We start from the raw sequence: 21335 nt of genomic DNA, 5'->3' as shown, positions 1-21335 counted from the left end.
ATTAAACGATTATTAGCCGACTGCAGCAGTATTATGCTTAGCCCTATACTATGCAGAGACAGAGAGGGAGTTGACTCACGTTGAATGCAATGTTCCTCCCAGGAATGTAATTTGTGAACCCAGTATACTGTGCAAAAGAAAATGAACACTGCCCAGTATTCTGGTATAACTAGTCTACAGGCTGCGTCCACAAAGTGACACGCTCTGCAGTGAGCATGAGAGGCTCAGCAAGGGAGAGCTCTGGGACCTTTAACGTACCTCCTCTGCCATCTGGTGGTAATGGTTCTGAATTGCAGGCAAAATAAAGTGTTTCTGGGAGTGCTTTACTGTACTGTTAAAAATCATGCATCAAACTTAGTACTTTATTTTTAATTTTTGTTTGAATAGTTGTAAAAAGTTGTACATGATTATTACCATGATACATGTTTGTAGTAATATTACTTCCACTACTTGGCTAACATGTGAGTCACGTGTTAAAGTACTAGACACTTGTAGGCAACATGCCAAATTCCTTTAACAGTCAAACCACTCTGAAGGGCTTCTCAAATGACTTCCCAGCTAGCACATTTAGTTCCTTAGCGGTTGTGACAATGTATATTTTTGGTTTCACATTGGTTGTGGGAACAAAGCCATACATTTCCTGACCGGTAAAACAGAACGTTTTTAAAACGTTCTGAGAACAGAAGTGGAAATGTCACCTTTTCTGGGGAACGTTTATTTTTAGGTTGTAGGGAGGTTCTGAGAATGTTTTACTCTTGAAAGTTTTCATGGGAGGTTTTATTAACGCTTTGAGAATGGAAATTATAGGTTATTTGGAGGTTTTTTAATAACTTACTTAAAACTTTCACTGAATGTTTTAATAAGACTTTTAATAACACTGCTAGCTTATTTTGGGTTAACATTTTTAAACTCTAAGCACAGATAGGACACATGGAAATTCATTTCCTTAGGCATTAATCATACAAACACATTTATTTTTTATTGTGACACGGCATTAGTGAGATCTGACCCTATAATCTTCTGTTTTCTATCCATGGAATTAGTCCACAGTGCGCCACCAGGATGGATCTAGCATGCCATGTTTTTTTACTCATAGAAAGCTGTTCATTTGAGTCTATTCAAACAGACTTCATTTCAAAGGAAACAAGCACTCATTAAGATCGGTGTGGACAATTAGTAGGTCTTGACAATTATTGGGCGCGGCCAACACACCTGAACACACTTAAAGGAAAATGTTCTTTTGGATTTTGTTTCATTACTCCATTGTTGATATAGTCCCAAAATGTTTTGCATGTCAGCAATCAAGTTTTGAAGATATACAGTGCATTCGGAAAGTATTCAGATGCCTTCACAAGTTACAGCCTTATTCTAAAATGGATTAAATTGTTGTTGTTTTTTCTCATCAAGCTACACACAATGCCCCATAATGACAAAGCAAAAACACGTTTTTAGAATTGTTTGCAAATGTATAAAAATATAAAAATCACATTTACATAAGTATTCAGACCCTTTACTCAGCACTTTGTTGAAGCATCTTTGGCAGCAATTACAGCCTTGAGTCTTCTTGGGTATGACGCTACAAGCTTGGTACACGTGTATTTGGGGAGTTTCTCTCATTCTTCTCTGCAGATCCTCTCAAGCTCTGTCAGGTTGGATGGGGAGCGTCGCTGCAGAGTTCAATCTTGGTTTCATCAGACCAGAGAATCTTGTTTCTCATGGTCTGAGAGTCCTTTAGGTGCCTTTTGGAAAACTCCAAGAAGGCTGTCATGTGCCTTTTACTGAGGAGTGGCTTCCGTCTGGCCACTCTACCATAAAGGCCTGATTGGTGGAGTGCTGCAGAGATGGTTGTCCTTCTGAAAGGTTCTTCCATCTCCACAGAGGAACTCTGCAGCTCTGTCAGTGACCATCGGGTTCTTGGTCACCTCCCTGACCAAGGCCCTTCTCCCCAGATTGCTCAGTTTGGCTGGGCGGCCAGCTCTAGGAAGAATTTAGGTGGTTCCAAACATCTTCCATTTAAGAATGATGGAGGCCACTGTGTTCTGCAGAAATGTTTTGGTACCCTTCCCCAGATCTGTGCCTCGACACAATCCTGTCTTGGAGCACTAAGGACAATTTCTTCGACCTCATGGCTTGGTTTTTGCTCTGACATGCACTGTCAACTGTGGGACCTTATATAGACAGGTGTGTGCCTTTCCAAATCATGTCCAATCAATTGAATTTACCACAGGGGCTCCAATCAAGTCGTAAAAACATCTCAAGGATGATCAATGGAAACAGGTTGCACCTGAGCTCAATTTCGAGTTTCATAGCAAAGGGTCTGAATACTTATGTAAATAAGGTATTTGTGTTTTTTATGTTCAATAAATTTGCTAACATTTCTAAAAACCTGTTTTTGCTTTGTCATTGTGTGTAGATTGATGAGGATTATTTTTTCATTTTTATCCATTTTAGAATAAGGCTGTAACGTAATAAAATGTGGAAAAAGTGAAGGGGTCTGGATACTTTCCAAATGCACTGTATAACTGTCAAAATACAGAAATACAGCTGGTATAATGCATTTTGCATCAAATCGGCTGTATTTCTATACAGCCTGTCTTGTTTTCCTTTAACAATATATAGGATAGAGATAGTTTTGTTGATGCTGACAATGGAATGTATGTTTTTAAACAACATTCTTAGAAAGTTTTCTGAACGTTAAAGGTTTCTTGAGTTTTAAATGGAAAGTTTTCTGAACAATTTGAGAACATGACTTTAAATAGAACCATGAGGAAACCTGTAGGAAACAATATGCTGAAGTACTGAAATTCCCACAGAAGAACGTTGTTTCTTAATGTTCTCTAAACTATTTGAAAACATTCCCAATCTCAAACCAGTTGGAGAATGTTCCTAGAACATTACCAACATTTAAATTAAGTGTAACTTTTAGGAAACGTTCTGTTAAAGTAATTAAATACCAAGAAAATAAAGTTTGATTGTCAAGTTCCTTAAATGTGCTGAGAATGTTCCAAAGCCAAGCAACTATCCTGCACCATTCCCAGAAAGTTGTGTGAAAGTATGCAAAATAACAACAGGACAACCACACTCTCACCAAGCTCTAAGAAATATAAGTTTCTCAGAACGTTATGTGCTAGCTGGGTTAGTACAAACTTTAATTTACTGAAAATGTTAGGCAATCATAGCTTGTTTTGTTTGCATTTTAATAAATCAATCTAAAGATCAGTCTGTCAGGTAACAGGCCAGAAATAAACATGGCTTACAAAAGGCTATTAATTCCAGTGTTGCCCTCTGCGCAAATACACGAGCGAGAGAGAGCGAGAGAGCGAGAGCGCGAGAGAGCGTGAGAGCGAGAGCGCGAGAGAGCGAGAGAGCGAGAGTGCGAGAGAGTGAGAGAGCGAGAGCGCGAGAGAGCGAGAGTGCGAGAGAGCGAGAGAGTGCGAGAGAGCGAGAGAGCGTGAGAGAGAAGATAAACAAGACCACAGTGCAATATGAGTGCATCAACCAACTTTATTGAGATTTTCTTACATGTTCCACCACCTACACGCCACAGTCAGAATGAATGTGTTTTGTACAAAGCATCGGGTGTTCTAGGTGACCGTAGTCTTCCCCAGAAGCCTTCATTAAGTACAATATATTCAATATTTCTCTCTACCCACCTTCTTCATTCTAGCTGGTTTATTTGTTAGTTGAAAAGTGGTCACTCTTTGTTTTGTTAGTTCACAAACAGTGCATTATACATATGTGTGCAATATTGCCAAACAAAAATAACAGTTACAGTAAGATGGAAAACCAAACACACTTTATAACAGCTGTACTCTATGAATATTGAGGTTTGTCTACAAAACACACTACTGCTTTAATAAACACAATAGAGTTCATTCGAAGGTATGCAAAAATAAATGTTGTTGCTTGAAAGGAATGAAATTAGACATTTAGTTGAAGAAAAAGTTGAAAAGTTTGGTGTGGTCATAATAGAAAAATCATACTCTTGTCAATTATGTATTTTAACCAAATTGGCTGAGTATAACAATGTCTAACTTCGGTTCAGATCATTCTTTCCTGGCCAGTTTATTTCAGTATTTGCCACTACTCCTTCATACTCCTTACTCAAATATTTGGAACTTTGAACTTTAGGGGGTGGTCATATTGTATGGCCCTCCCCCTCCCCTCTCCCCAGCTGGACATCAGACAGACACCACTAGAGCGTAGTTTCTGTGCCTGCCTTCATTTTGGATGGAGGGAGCAAAACAGAGGAGGAGAAACGTCAACATAATCACCCCATACACTCCCGGGAGGGTGAGACCAACACACTGACGGAGAGAGAGAGGGTGGAGGGTACCTTCCTTGATGTCATACTATCCCTTTGGGCACATCTCAAATAACATCCTGTTCCCCATATCGTAATAGGTTTAGGCTTGGCATTCCCTTACTAGACCCAATGTATTCCTCCATCCCTCTCTATCAGGTGTGGCTTTACAGTACAGGGGCAAAACGAGTTGGTAAGATGGTATGAGCACTTTGCCCCGATGTTGGTCTCACAGATGTTAATATGAGATCTATAAGCAAGGTAACTGTCACAGAGCCATGGCCCTGCTTACAGCTGCTCTCAGCCTCAGGTTTCAACACCCGGGGATCAGGCTCACATCACTGGCTGAGGCTGCTGTCAGTCAGCGGGGGGCGAGCGTCACTGTCAGGTCTCCCTGATGTGATTGGTGGAGTCACCCATCAGTCCCTGTCACTGTCAGGAGGCGGGCAGCGCCTCATCACAGTGTCAGAGCCCGATTGGCTCGTTGCTCACCCCATCGCCAAACAGCCTCCGTCAGTGTCAGCATCAGCTGACCTTGGAGGAGGGACTTAGATCAGACCCCTCCTTCAAATGTCAGCTGAGCTCCGCCTTTCACCTGGCCCTCCCCTTCACTCAGGGCCTCTGCATAATATTCCCTTCCTGCGCCTCCATGGGCTGCTGACCCATATGCTCCTGACCAACGTGGGCCTGGCCATGGTGGAGCCCCTCAGCGCCATGTTGGTGCTGCTGCTGCTCCACCCCATGGCCACGACCGTGACCGTGCCCCACCCCCCTCTCACCATGGTGACCGTGACCATGGCTGTTGTCATGGTGACCGTGCCCGTTGCCATGGTGATGATGGCCGTGTCCACCGTGAGGTATATCCCCTCCAGTGGCTGGCTTCTCTTCTCCCTCAGGCTTCGCCTCTGTCATCCTGTTGCACTCTGCTGGGATCTCCGTGCTCTGTGTGTGAGAGAGGAGGATGGGTGTTGGTTTCTCTTTCATAACTCATATAACTAATTCTCACATACAAACACAGACATACCGAGTGCGTGTGTGTGCGTACCTCATACATGCAGTCCCCACATATGCGTTGGCAGTAGGTCTCCTTAATGGCGTTCTCTACGTAGTGAGTACCCAGGATGGAAAAGGGGAGGGAGATATGGTGGGTCAGACGACCACACCTGAGAGAGAAACAGAGAGAGAGACAAAAACATACATGATCAATTACACATCTTAGAATCAGCTATTAAAGACTAGCAGAACACACTGGATTCTCCAATTACATAGAATGAACTACAGGACAAAATACAAAACCTCCAATCCAAAAAGGTATGTGGTGGTGATGGTATCCTAAATACAATTATAAAATATACAGACCACAAATTTCAATTGGCTATACTTAAACTCTTTAACATGATCCTCAGCTCTGGCATCTTCCCCAATATTTGGAACCAAGGAATGATCACCCCAATCCACAAAAGTGGAGACAAATTTGACCCCAATAACTACCGTGGGATATGCGTCAACAGCAACCTTGGGAAAATCCTCTGCATTATCATTAATAATAATAATAATAATAATAATAATAATAATAAGCCATTTAGCAGACGCTTTTATCCAAAGCGACTTACAGTCATGTGCGCATACATTTTTACGTATGGGTGGTCCCGGGGATCGAACCCACTACCCTGGCGTTACAAGCGCCATGCTCTACCAATCAGCAGACTCCTACATTTCCTCAGTGAAAACAATGTCCTGAGCAAATATCAAATTGGCTTTTTACCAAATTACCGTACGACCAACCACGTATTCACCATGTACACTCTCATTGCCAAAAAAATTAACAAAAATAATAGCACCTTACTTTAACTGTTGTGTCATCATCCCTGTGTACAGCCCATGCTTTGTTGATTTCAAAAAATACTTTCACTCAATTTGGCATGAGCATCTGCTATATAAATTAATGGAAAGCGGTGTTGGGGGGAAAAAAACACTAGAACAGTCTGCACCCGGCCTCACTCTACTAGACTCTGAAGTCAAATGTCTACCGTTTGCTGATGATCTGGTGCTTCTTTCCCCAACCAAAGTGTGCCTACAGCAGCATCTAGATCTTCTGCACAGATTCTGTCAGACCTGGGCCCAGAATATTGGTGTTCCAAAAAAGGTCCAGATGCCATGACCACAAATACAAATTCCATCTTGACACCATTGCCCTAGAGCATACAAAAAATGATTCCTACCTCAGCCTTAACATCAGCACCACAGGTAACTTCCACAAAGCTGTGAACGATTTGAGAGACAAGGCAAGAAGGGCCTTCTACGACATCAAAAGGAATATAAAATGCGACATCCCAATTAGGATCTGGCTAAAAATACTTGAATCAGTTATAGAACACATTTCCCTTTATGGTTGTGAGGTCTGGGGTCCACTCACCAACCAAGAATTCACAAAATAGGACAAACACCAAATTGAGACTGCATGCAGAATTCTACAAAAACATCCTCCGTGTACAACTTAAAACACCAAATAATGCATTCAGAGCAGAATTAGGACGATACCCGCTAATGATCAAAATCCAGAAATGAGCTGTTAAATTCTACAACCACCTAAACAGAAGCGATTCCCAAACCTTCCATAACAAAGCCATCACCTACAGAGAGATGAACCTAGAGAAGAGTCCCCTCAGCAAGCTGGTTCTGGGGCTCTGTTCACAAACACAAACATACCCTACAGAGCTCCAGGACAGCAACACAATTAGACCCAACCAAATCATGAGAAAACAAAAAGATAATTACTTGACACATTGGAAATAATTTACCAAAAAACTGAGCAAACTGTAATGCTAATTGGCCCCAGTCAGAGAGTACACAGGGGCAGAATAACTGACCACTGTGTCTGGCCCAAAATTAAGGAAAGCTTTGACTATGTACAGACTCAGTTAGCATAGCCTTGCTATTGAGAGATGCCACTGTAGACAGACCTGGCTATCGAGAGAAGACAGGCTATGTGCACACTGCCCACAAAATGAGATGGAAACTGTGCTGCACTTCCTAACCTCCTGCTAAATGTATGACCATATTAGACACATATTTGCCTCAGATTACACAGACCCACAAAGAATTAGAAAACAAATTAGGTGAAATACCACAGTGTGCCATCACATCAGCAAGTTGTGTGACCTGTTGCCACAAGAAAAGGGCAAACTACTGTAAATACAACCCAAATGTATGTTTATTTATTTTCCCGTTTGTACTTCAACTATTTGCAGCATGGTACAACACTGTATATACATTTCTGATTGTTTATTTCACTTTTGTGTGAAACCCCTTGACTTTTTCCACATTTTGTTGTGTTACAGCCTGAATTTTAAATGGATTACATTTAAATGTTGTGTCACTGGCCTACACACAATACCCTATAATGTCAAAGTAGAATTATGTTTTTAGAAATTGTTACTAATTAATTAAAAATGAAAAGCTAAATGTCTTGAGTCAATAAGTATTCAACCGCTTTGTTATGGCAAGCCTAAATAAGTTCAGGAGTATAAATGTGTTGTACAAGTCACATAATAAGTTGCATGGACTGACTGTGTGCAATAATAGTGTTTAACGTGATTTTTTAATGACTACCTCATCTCTGTACCCCACACATACAATTGTAAGGTCCCTCAGTCAAGCAGTGAATTTCAAACACAGATTCAACCACAAAGAGCAGCGAGGTTTTCCGATGCCTCGCAAAGAAGGGCACCTATTGGTAAATCAGGGATTTCACCGTGAAGCCAATAGTTACAGAGTTTATTGGTTGTGATAGGAGAAAACTGAGGGTGGATCAACAACATTGTAGTTACTCCAAAATACTAACCTAATTGACTAAAGTAATAATGCAAAAAATGTGGCAAAGCAATTCGAATACAAAGTGTTAGGTTTGGGGCAAATCCAATACAACACATTACTGAGTACCACTCTCCATATTTTCAAGCATAGTGGTGGCTGCATCATGTTATGGATATGCTTGTAATCGTTAAGGACTGGGGAGTTTTTCAGGATAAAAAATTAATGGAATGGAGTTAAGCACAGGCAAAATCCTAGAGGAAAACCTGTTTCAGTTTGCTTTCCACCGAACACTGGGAGATTAATTCACCTTTCAGCAGGACAATAACCTCAGGCCAAATCTACGCTGGAGTTGTTTACCAAGAAGACAGTGAATGTTCATGAGTGGCCGAGTTACAGTTTTGACTTAAAAATGGTTGTCTAGCAATGATCAACAACCACTTTGACAGAGCTTGAAGCATTTTGAATAGAATAATGGGCAAATGTTGCACAATCCAGGTGTGGAAAGCTCTTAGAGACTTACACAGAAAGACTCACAGCTGTAATAGCTGCCAAAGGTGTTTCTACAAAGTATTGACTCAGGGGTGATATATTTCTGTATTTCATTTTCAATAAATTTGCAAGAATTTCTAAAAACATGTTTTCACTTTGTCTTTATGGGGTATTGTGTGTAGATGGGTGAGAGAAGAAATGTAATTGAATCAATTTTGAATTCAGGCTGTAACACAACAAAATGTGGAATAAGTCAAGGGGTATGAATACTTTCTGAAGGCACTGTATTTCACTTGCTTTGGCAATGTAAACATACAGTTTCCCATGCCTATAAGGCCCCCCTCCTGGAGGACCTGAGCCCTTGGACCATGCCTCAGGACTACCTGGCCTGATGACTCCTGTCCTCAGTCCACCTGGTTGTGCTGCTGCTCCAGTTTCAACTGTTCTGCCTGCGGCTATGGAACCCTGACCTGTTCACCGGACATGCTACCTTGTCTCAGACCTGCTGTTTTCAACTCTCTCTCTCTACCACACCTGCTATTTCAACATCTAAATGCCTGGCTATGAAAAGCCATGTGACATTTACTCCTGATGTACTGACCTGTTGCAACCTCTACAACCACTGTGATTATTATTTGACCCTGCTGGACATCTATGAACGTCTTGGAGAAAAATCTTGCCTTAATGGCCATGTACTGTTATAATCTCCGTCCGGCACAGCCAGAAGGGCAGAAACCTAGGAAGAAACCTAGAGAGGGCCACCCCTCAGAGCCTGGTCCATCTCTAGGTTTCTTCCTGGGTTTCTGCCTTTCTAGGGGTGTTTTTCCTAGCCACCATGCTTCTACATCTGCATTGCTTGCTGTTTGGGGTTTTAGGCTGGGTTTCTGTATAGCACTTTGTGACATCTGCTGATGTAAAAAGGGCTTTATAAATAAATGTGATTGATTGATTTGATTGAAAGACAGAGATACTTTAATGATTACACAGCAGCATGCTGTAGGAAAAAGAGATTTGTATATGAGATATATGATACTGTATAAGACAAGATACTGTGTGTGAAAGAGAGAGAGGAACAGACAGCATGCTGAGCACGGTTTGTATTTCTGAGTAGACCAAGCGCAGACAGGCAGACAGACAGACAAGAGACTGACAGACAGACAAACAGAGAGACAAGAGACTGATGGGCAGGAGACAGACAGATAAGAGACAGACAGACAAGAGACATACAGAGACAGACAGACGAGAGACAGACAGACAAGAGACAGACAGACAGATGAGACAGCCATACGAGATACTGACAGACGAGAGACAGACAGACAAGAGACAGACATACAGAGACAAACAGACAGACACAGACAGACAGACGAGAGACTGACAGACAGGAGACAGACAGACAGACAGACAGGAGACAGACGGACAAGAGACAGACAGACAGGAGACAAACAGACAGACACAGAGACAGACAAACGAGAGACTGACAGACAGGAGACAGACAGATGAGAGACAGACAGTAGACAGACAGAAAAGACAGACAGACAGATGAGACAGCCATACGAGAGACTGACAGACAGGAGACAGACAGACAAGAGACAGACATACAGAGACAAACATACAGACACAGACAGACAGACAGTCAGGAGCTGACCTGTCATAGATGAGGAAGTCATCCTTCTTTCCAGCCAGGGCCTGCCACACGTCCTCCTGTTTGGGCTCCTGTTTGTACAGCATGATGTTCTCAGACAGTTTCTGGCTCAGCAAGGTGTGAAGGCGCTGGGCCTGCTCCCCCTGGTGGTTCACCACCATATAGGTCACATTGTCCAAACCCTGGCCCTCCAGCTTTAGGCGCAGCTCATCCAATCTGTTCAGAGGAAGTGAAAAGTCAGGATATGGAGAGATGGCCAAACAAAATCATGAAATAACAAAATAAAGAACAGGCATTCTATAAAGAGATGTGCTGCTGATTATTGGAAAAGCGTCAATTTATAACACACTCCACTAGGGGTAGAAAAGTGGTTAAGGGAATGGAACAGAGCCCTATCTGGTCCACTTACAAGGATGCCTGCACCAAGCAGAACATACAGCTGGCCTGGAGGAGGGCCACCACTGTGACCTGGCCCATAACCTCCTTCATTGGCTCCACCTCCCCAATGCTCCAACCAGGCGGCGGCTTACAGCGGGTCCCCTCCCCCTCACTTTCTGCTCCGCCCCCAGGGAGCAGGCAGAGAGCCAGGAGCAGGCTGAGCCCCACCCTCATCGCGGTGCCGTGCCGCAGGCTCGATCTGCTGAAGGGGTGAGAGTAGAAGAGGAAGAGAAAGAGAGAGAGAGCGAGAGAGAGACAGAGACAGAGAGAGCGAGAGAGAGAGAGAGAGAGAGAGCGAGAGAAAGAGAAGCAAGAGTCAGGTTAGAGTCAGCTCAGCTAATAAAGATAAGATTTGAACAGTGTCCCTTTCCTGTGACAACACTAGAGAGAAAGATCAAGCTGACAAGCTGAGAGAATGATGGGGATGTCCTCTATGTAAAAATCTTGGGTGTGTCCCAATTTTCCTAAATGACTTCTCTTTCTCTGAAAGGAACTGATTTATTAGGTAAAATAAATGATGGAAATCTATGGGTTCTTTGTCTTTTCAATGGGAGTTAAAGGGGCAATCTGCAGTTGCTGCATCCATTTTTGGACTTATAAATTAATTATATGTGCCATTGATTCTTGAAGAATATAACTTATTTTTTTATTTTTTTGTAATTTAGCAGACGCTCTTATCCAGAACGACTTACATTAGTGAGTGCATATATTTCCGTACTGGTCCTTATAAATGCCTTGTGAGCTTAGTTCAACTGTCGTAGCCCATCAGAACCCAAAATATAAGCTTGTTTTACTCCAATGTTTGTAAACAAAGTAAATGTAAACAAACACTATATAGCCACAAAACATGGTTAAAACTATACTTTTCATATCATGGATGGTCAGTTTTTGCATCCATAGCTCTGTCTATGAATTTGAGAATGGTTACATTTCTCCAGCCCCATCCCTCAGCTTATTACAGAAAAAGTGGCGCGGAGAGGCTTTGCTATTGTTTCAACTGCAGATTGGCCCTTTAACGGAGACAAAGAATGGAAGACTTTAAAAAATATATATTTATCTGCTGATATGAAATAAATTAGTGATTAGAATAAAGGTAATTATTTCTGATGTTTTACATTTCTAGCCTTTTATTTTAGGGATATATATTTGTATTTTTAATTCTGTTGCACAACCAAAGGCAAACTGATGAACGACAGAAAAAGAAAGGTTTCGGAGAGGGGTGGGTAAATGCAGAAAGTTCTCTCTCTCTGCATATTCATGTTATAGAAGCACTTAATTGTGAACCAGCTGGAAATTATTAAATACATGCCTTACGGAGACAACACCAGCATCAAAGAACAAAGCTATTTTTTTTTATATATCAAAACACTATCTCAATTTATTCATATCAAGTGATCGTGCATCACAGGTTATATACATAAAAAATATGTAGGCTATTCTCTGTATTATGAGCATGCACAACAAGTTACGAAATAATTCTGCAGTCACTTACCGTCTGGTAAAATCTCCCTCAGCTCAGCTCTGTCTAGCAGTAGCTTTTGGAACAACAGCAACACTCTCTGCTCCCCCCTTTATACTCACACTGTTGTTTTCCTGTATGCCCAAAAGGAGGACAAAGTTCATGATGGGTGTCTGTGCAGATGCACTTCTGCACATCTTGCATATATATATATATATATATATATATATATATATATATATATATATGTGTGTGTGTGTGTGTGTGTGTGTGAGTGAGTGAGTGAGTGAGTGAGTGAGTGAGTGAGTGAGTGAGTGAGTGAGTGAGTGAGTGAGTGAGTGAGTGAGTGAGTGAGACAGACAGACAGAGAGACAGACAGAGAGACAGAGACAGAGACAGAGAGAGAGAGAGAGAGAGAGACAGACAGACAGCCAGAGACAGAGACAGAGAGAGAGCTCAGATGACTACATCTGTCTCATCCCTTTGCCTGAAAAAGTGAAGCCTGCCACAGAATGGTTAAAGAACAGACCATTTTGACATCCTGTTTTTCTCTGGAGGGAAGAAGCGAAAAAAGCGAAGTGAAAAAAGGGGGTGAGGGGTGGGAGAGGGAGTGGGGGTTGGCCAGTGTCCAGCATGTTATGCAAGCCAGCACAAATACAGTATATAACCTGATCGCCTAACTGAACAATTGGACACAAAACAGATAAATCTAACAAAAAGGAGAGAGAGCTTGCATGTATGGACTTGCAACGCGTGAAGGCTATACTGTGTTGTAAAGTTGCACAGAAAAATGCACAGAAAAATCCCAAAGTTTTTCCATGTACTGTCTTGCAGCATGCACAGAGCAAGGCCAACAAGGGGCTGTAGTTACTGAGGAAAATAACATTTCACACACAGACTAAAACAGTCACCTCAAATTGACTAGATTGGTATGAAAATTCCAATCTTCTATTAAGAGGTTTTAACTGCCAATGGCTTATCTCTGGTGTTCCATTACAAGGGCACAGTGAAATAAAGTAAATGATTCCAAGACATCATAAAAAAATACAAGGATGCAATGAACTCTTGGGAAACACAGAGCTTAAGTCCTTAAGCAGCAAAGTGGTTCTCATTCAGTATGGATCTAGGCCAGATTATGAAACAGTGATCACTAAGGGGGCAGAAGTCCCTAGAGTGAGAGAGTGAGAGAGAGAATAGAAGATAGGACCACAGCAAGTCAATGACATAAGACTTGATTGAACTAATCTACAGTGGGGAAAAAAAGTATTTAGTCAGCCACCAATTGTGCAAGTTCTCCCACTTAAAAAGATGAGAGAGGCCTGTAATTTTCATCATAGGTACAGGTCAACTATGACAGACAAAATGAGAATTTTTTTTCCAGAAAATCACATTGTAGGATTTTTATGAATTTATTTGCAAATTATGGTGGAATAATAATACAAAGTATTTGGTCAATACAATAAGTATTTGGTCAATAACAAACGTTTCTCAATACTTTGTTATATACCCTTTGTTGGCAATGACACAGGTCAAACGTTTTCTGTAAGTCTTCACAAGGTTTTCACACACTGTTGCTGGTATTTTGGCCCATTCCTCCATGCAGATCTCCTCTAGAGCAGTGATGTTTTGGGGCTGTCGCTGGGCAACACGGACTTTCAACTCCCTCCAAAGATTTTCTATGGGGTTGAGATCTGGAGACTGGCTAGGCCACTCCAGGACCTTGAAATGCTTCTTACGAAGCCACTCCTTCGTTGCCCGGGCGGTGTGTTTGGGATCATTGTCATGCTGAAAGACCCAGCCACGTTTCATCATCAATGCCCTTGCTGATGGAAGGAGGTTTTCACTCAAAATCTCACGATACATGGCCCCATTCATTCTTTCCTTTACACGGATCAGTCGTCCTGGTCCCTTTGCAGAAAAACAGCCCCAAAGCATGATGTTTCCACCCCCATGCTTCACAGTAGGTATGGTGTTCTTTGGATGCAACTCAGCATTCTTTGTCCTCCAAACACGACGAGTTGAGTTTTTGCCAAAAAGTTCTATTTTGGTTTCATCTGACCATATGACATTCTCCCAATCCTCTTCTGGATCATCCAAATGCACTCTAGCAAACTTCAGACGGGCCTGGACATGTACTGGCTTAAGCAGGGGGACACGTCTGGCACTGCAGGATTTGAGTCCCTGGCGGCGTAGTGTGTTACTGATGGTAGGCTTTGTTACTTTGGTCCCAGCTCTCTGCAGGTCATTCACTAGGTCCCCCCATGTGGTTCTGGGATTTTTGCTCACCGTTCTTGTGATCATTTTGACCCCACGGGGTGAGATCTTGCGTGGAGCCCCAGATCGAGGGAGATTATCAGTGGTCTTGTATGTCTTCCATTTCCTAATAATTGCTCCCACAGTTGATTTCTTCAAACCAAGCTGCTTACCTATTGCAGATTCAGTCTTCCCAGCCTGGTGCAGGTCTACAATTTTGTTTCTGGTGTCCTTTGACAGCTCTTTGGTCTTGGCCATAGTGGAGTTTGGAGTGTGACTGTTTGAGGTTGTGGACAGGTGTCTTTTATACAGGTAACGAGTGGAGGACAGAGGAGCCTCTTAAAGAAGAAGTTACAGGTCTGTGAGAGCCAGAAATCTTGCTTGTTTGTAGGTGGCCAAATACTTATCTTCCACCATAATTTGCAAATAAATTCATAAAAAATCCTACAATGTGATTTTCTGGAATTTTCTTTCTCAATTTGTCTGTCATAGTTGACGTGTACCTATGATGAAAATTACAGGCCTCTCTCATCTTTTTAAGTGGGAGAACTTGCACAATTGGTGGCTGACTAAATACTTTTTTCCCCCACTGTACTTATTATGGCAGTAGGTACCATACACTCTAAAAATTAGGGGTTCAACAAGGGTTCTTCTACGAACCTTAGGGTTCTTGGCACTGAAAACTGCCCCCCAAAGGTTCTTCCGAGCTACTCTCACATGGAACAATCACCCACACAGACAAGGGAGCAGAGGGAACACTTATACACAGACTAATGATGGGATGAGAACCAGGTGTGTGTGATTAACAAGACAAATGGAGTGATGATAATGGGAGCGGCAGTGGTTAGTAAGCCGGTGACGACGAACGCCGAAGCCTGCCCGAACAAGGAGGGGAGGCAGCCTCGGTGGAAGTCGTGACAATACCCCACCTTGACGCGCAGCTCCAGCAGCGCGCCGACCCCGGCCTCGGGGATGGCCAGGAGGACACGGAGTAGGGCGAGCCGGATGGCGACGGTGGAAATCCCGCAAGAGGGAGGGATCGAGGATATCCCTCACCGGAACCCAGCACCGTTCCTCCGGACCGTACCCATCCCACTCCACAAGGTACTGAAGGGACCCCACCCGGTGCCTCGAATCCAGGATGGAACGGACCGTGTACGCCGGGGCCCCCTCGATGTCCAGAGGAGGTGGAGGAACCTCCTGCACCTCAGACTCCTGGAGCGGACCAACCACCACCGGCCTGAGGAGAGACACATACAACGAGGGGTTAATACGGTAATCAGGGGGAAGTAATAATCTATAAGTGACCTCGTTTATTCTCCTCAGGACTTTGAACGGCCCCACAAACTGCGGGCTCAGCTTCCGGCAGGGCAGGCGGAGGGGCAGATTCCGGGTCGAGAGCCAGACCGGATCCCCCGGTACGAAGACCGGGGCCTCCCTGCGGTGGCGGTCAGCGTTGGCCTTCTGACGACGCACAGCGCGCTGAAGGTGAACGTGGGCAGCGTCCCATGTCTCCTCCACGTGCCGAAACCAGTCATCCACCGCAGGAGCCTCGGTCTGGCTCTGGTGCCAGAACCGGTTGGTAACCTTGAACACATTGGAAAGGCGTTAGGTTGTTAGAGGAGTGGCGGAGAGAGTTCTGGGCATATTCTGCCCATGGCAAAAACACCAACCACTCCCCCGGCCGGTCCTGGCAATAAGACCGCAGGAACCTACCCACATCCTGATTTACCCGTTCCACCTACCCATTATTCTCGGGGTGGAACCCAGAGGTCAGGCTAAACGAGACCCCCAGACGTTCCATGAACGCCTTCCAGACCTTGGACGTGAACTGGGGACCTCGGTCGGACACTATATCCTCTGGTACCCCGTAGTGCCGGAAGACGTGAGTAAACAGGGCCTCCACAGTTTTCAGGGCCGTGGGGAGACCGGGCAGAGGAAGGAGGCGGGCAGGACTTGGAGAAGCGGTCCACAACGACCAGGATGGTGGTGTTACCTTGGGAGAGGGGAAGATCAGTCAAGAAATCAACACTTAGGTGAGACCATGGTCGTTGTGGAACTGGTAAAGGTTGTAATTTACCCGCTGGGAGGTGCCTAGGTGCCTTACTCTGGGTGCACACCGAGCAGGAGGAGACGTACACCCTCACGTCCTTAGCCAAAGTAGGCCACCAGTACTTTCCGGTCAGGCAGCGCACTGTATGATCGATACCTGGGTGACCAGAGGAGGTTGACGTGTGTGACCAGTAGATCAGACGATCACGGAAAAGAGCAGGCACGTACTGCAGCCCAGCTGGACACTGAGATGGAGATGGATCTGTTCGTAATGCCTGCTGTATATCCGCGTCCATCGCCCATACTACCGGCACCACAATGCAGGAGGCCGGGAGTATGGGGGTGTTGTCTCTGGGCCTCTCCTCTGTGTCACAGTGCGTCTGCCTTCACGTTCTTCGTACCCGGAATGTATGATAGAGTGAAATCAAACCGGGTGAAGAATAGGGCCCACCTGGCCTGGCGAGGATTCAGCCTCCTCGCTGCCCGGATGTACTGTACTCCAGGTTACGGTGGTCCGTCAAAGACGAGGAAAGAGTATTTCGCCCCTTCGAGCCAATGCCTCCACACGGTCAAAGATCGGACAACAGCCAACAGCTCCCGATCACCAACGCCATAGTTCTGCTCCGCCGGGCTGAGCTTCTTAGAGAAGAAGGCACGGGGGCAGAGTTTGGGTGGCGTGCCCGAGCGTTGAGACAGGACAGCGCCCATCCCTCCCTCGGACGCATCCACCTCCACTACGAACGGTAGTGATGGATCGGGGTGGGCCAGTACCGGGGCTGAGGTGAACAGACCCCGCAGTTTGCTGAAGGCCAGGTCAGCAGACCAGCGGAGCCGGGACGGCCCACCCTTCAACAGTGAGGTAATGGGAGCTGTGACCTTGCCAAAGCCCCGGATAAACCTCCGATAGTAGTTGGCAAAACCAAGGAAGCGCTGCACCTCCTTAACCGTGGTTGGAGTCGGCCAATTACGCACGGCTGAAATGCGATCTCCCTCCATCTCCACACCTGAGGTGGTAATGTGGTATCCAAGGAAGGAGACGGACGGCTGGAAAAACAAACACTTTTCTGCCTTGGCATAAAGGTCATTTTCCAACAGTCGGACCAGTACTTTGCGAACCAGGGACACATGCTCGGTGCGCGTAGCGGAATACAACAGGATGTCATCGATGTAGACCACCACACCGCGACCAAGCATGTCCCGGAACACCTCATTCACAAAGGACTGGAAGACGGATGGAGCATTCATCAAACCGTAGGGCAACACCAGGTATTCATAATGCTCCAAGGTTGTGCTGAATGCTGTCTTCCACTCATCCCCCTCCCGAATACGCACCAGGTTGTAGGCACTCCTGAGATCTAATTTAGTGAAGAAAGGGGCTCCATGCATTGACTCAATCACTGAAGGAATGAGGGGGAGAGGATAACTAAATCTTATCGTCGCCTTGTTCAGTGATCGATAATCAATGCACGGATGTAGACCGCCAACTATCTTCTTCACAAAGAAGAAACTCGAGGAAGCAGGTGAAGTGGAGGGACGTATGTACCCCTGGCCCAGGGACTCGGTGACGTATGTTTCCATAGCCTCCATTTCAGCCTGCGACAGTGGATACACATGACTCCTGGGAGGTACAGCGTCTACCCGAAGGTTTATCGCGCAATCCCCCGCCCGATGAGGTGGTAATTTAGTCGCCTGCATCTTTGAAAACGCGAGCACCAGATCATGGTATTCGGGGGGAATGCACACGGTGGAGGTACCGTCTGGACTTTCCACCGTGGTTGCACCAACGGAAACACCTAGACACCTACCCTGACACTCTCGCGACCACCCCGTAAGAACCCTCTGCGGCCATGAGAAAGTGGGGTTGTGAAGGCCTAGCCACGGGATACCTAATACTACAGGGTAAGCAGGAGACTCAATAATCGAAAAAGTGATCTGCTCCCAATGAGTCTCCTGGGTGATCATGGTGACTGGTACAGTAACCTCCTTTACCAACCCGGACCCTAATGGTCGACTATCAAGTGCTCTAATAGGGAGTGGAATGGATAGGGGAACCAACGAAATGCCTTGACGGCGTGAGAATGCCCTGTCCATAAAGTTCCCAGCTGCGCCTGAATCGACTAGCGTCTTACACTGGGGAACTACCATGTGATCGGGAAAGGAGATAGGTAGGGTACAGTGCGCAGCAGAGGGCTCTGAACGAGTGTGTGTGTTCGATACCTGGGGTGATGCGAGAGTGCCTGGCCTGCCGCCTCCAGAACCAAAAGTGCTTTGATGACTACGTGTATTGGACTGTCCCTTCGTGCCACCAGAGTGGCACTGTCGCTGTCGTCCTCCGCTCTCTCGGACGGCGGCTCCACCCAGCTCCATCAACTCGGGCTCCGAGTCCTCCGGGGTGGAAACGGGCAGACCCCTACCAGGACATCCTCTGGCTGCCAGCAGGTTGTCCAGCCGGATGGCCATGTCCACCAGTTGTGTAAAGAATAACATGGTGTCCCGGCAGGCTAGCGCCCGTCGGACGTCCTCCCGCAGATGGCATGGAAATGGTAAATCAGGGCCCGCTCGTTCCACCCGGACCCTGCTGCCAGAGTCCGAAACTCCAACGCGAAGTCCAGCCGCTCACCCGCCTCTCGACCCTCGGGCGGGTGATCGAAGACCGCCCGAAAGAGGCGAGCGAACTCCCTGTAGTTCTCCAACGCAGCTCCTCCTTCGTTCCACACCGCGTTGGCCCATTCCAGGGCTTTCCCGTGAGGCTGGAAACGAGGACGGACACCTTCTCCCGTTCCGATGGGGCCGGTCAGATGGTGGAAAAGTGGAGCTCCAGTTGAAGGATAAATCCTTGGCAGAGCGCCGCCATCCCATCGAACTCCTGTGGTCGGGATATCTGGATCCCTCCGGGTGTTGGTGTGTAGGTGGCTGGATCCAATTGACCAGCTGGTCTAGACGGATCGGGTCCTCTCCTCTCCAGGCGTTGGACGACCTGAAGAACCTGATCCATCGCTTCTCCCAAGCTGGCCAGCATCGTGGAATGTTCCTGGACCCGTGCCACGACTCCAGGCATGCGCTCTTCTCCCGCTAACTCCATAGCGGGTGGGTGATTCTGTGATGAGTGTGAGTCAGGCGCAGGAGGGTAAATCACCGAATACAGAGTTTATTCCTTTCCGTCACAGTTGCGCTGGATAGCGACATACAAACATAGGCACAGGGGAAACTCTCTACCCTGGCAATCACGGTACGGAAATACTCCAAACGATATACAAGCATAGGGGAAAATAAAGCTCAACCGAGCTACTCTACTCTCACATGGAACAATCACCCACACAGACAAGGGTGCAGAGGGAACACTTATACACAGACTAATGATGGGATGAGAACCAGGTGTGTGTGATTAACAAGACAAGACAAGTGGAGTGATGATAATGGGAGCGGCAGTGGTTAGTAAGCCGGTGACGACGAACGCCGAAGCCTGCCCGAACAAGGAGGGGAGGCAGCCTCGGTGGAAGTCGTGACACCAACTAAAACCTTTGGATTTGAATTTGAAAGGACAGCAGGTGCAGGCACTTAACTGAAAAATGTAAAAATCTCCACAATTTATGATCTAAACTGATATTGTTTTATGATGATACCATCTATCTTTTCAAATTTGTGCAAATCTTTCTAAAACAGAAAATGGATACAGTTCAATGGATATCAATCAACAAAGAGGTAAGAATATGTATGCTATAAGAATATGTTGAAGGCTAGCTGTATTGGGTGCAGATGACTGAACTGCTCACTTTTGTGTCTGTGTCTGCAGGTTTACAGACGAAGAGGCATACAAAGGTATGTCAATTGGTATTGGTATGTTATGCAGATCACATGTACAATCCTCCTCCCTTACCTCTTCAAGGAAAATCCCATAGGCCTCTACATTATGGACAAGGTATGTGTACGAAAACCATTATCAAAAGAGTGTTATTCATCCACATTTATCACAAAAGCCAAGGTATGAATACTGTCGTGTGCATGTTTTGGTAATTACAATTTTTTGGATTCACAGACTTCAACGTCCCTACACCTCTGATGAATATTACAGGAAACCTGTTCGATCACCATGCACTGCAAAATCATTCTGGCTATGGATACGGAGAACATCAACACATTAACATCAACATGCCAGAGGATATACCCATTGGACTAAGGGCTCTGCTGGGAGTTTACCTTAAATTTGTATTTTTTTATTCTGCTTTGCCACTAAAATCCTAATAAACACTGACAACTAAAATATTGTGTTATTGTTGTTATTGTTAAGCGTATTACTACTACTACTACTATTACTACTAATAATAATAATAGGGGAGGGGGGAGTAGTTCAAAAATTAACCCCAAAAGGTTCTTCAAAAGGTTATTTGAGGATCCATTGAAAATAGTTATTCGAAGAACTTATAGGGGTTCCCCCACAGTTTCAATTTGAAGAACCCCTAAAGGATCCTCCAGGAACCTTTACTTTTTAGAGTGTAGGACAACGTTTATCCACAGGTAAGATTACAGTACAGGTGTAATTCGGTATTGTCACGACTTCCGCCGAGGCTGCCTCCCCTCCTTGTTCGGGCAGGTTTCGGCGTTCGTCGTCACCGGCTTACTAGCTACTGCCGATCCCATTCTCATCACTCCACTAGTCATGTCTTGTCTTGTCAATCACACACACCTGGTGCTCATTCCCCTAATTAGTATGTGTATAAGTGTTCCCTCTGTTCCTCTTGTCTTTGTGAGTGATTGTTTCATTGTGAGAGTGAGTAGCTCGGTTGAGCTACTCTTCCATTTGTTATTGCCAAGGTGGAATATTTCCCTTGTGATATTTCGTTTTGAAGCTGGGTGCGTTTTATTTATGTAAACGGAATAAACTC

The 21335-nt window shown here is 45.1% G+C and overlaps 1 pseudogene across 1 annotated transcript; it reads right to left on the bottom strand.

The window, feature by feature from the left end:
• Positions 1-3484: 3484 nt before the first annotated feature.
• LOC311145086 (selenoprotein Pa-like) lies at positions 3485-12341 on the bottom strand (annotated as a pseudogene). The gene is made up of 5 exons: positions 12181-12341; positions 10660-10890; positions 10254-10466; positions 5349-5466; positions 3485-5245 (listed from the first exon to the last, which is right to left on the bottom strand). The product of its transcript is annotated as a selenoprotein Pa-like (transcript).
• Between the last annotated feature and the right edge of the window lie 8994 nt (positions 12342-21335).

Source organism: Coregonus lavaretus, assembly GCF_964263955.1.
Source record: "Coregonus lavaretus genome assembly, chromosome: 17".
Taxonomy (NCBI): Eukaryota; Metazoa; Chordata; class Actinopteri; order Salmoniformes; family Salmonidae; genus Coregonus; species Coregonus lavaretus.
The sequence above is the reverse complement of the archived record's forward strand: the minus strand, read 5'-3'. Positions and strand labels throughout refer to the sequence as shown.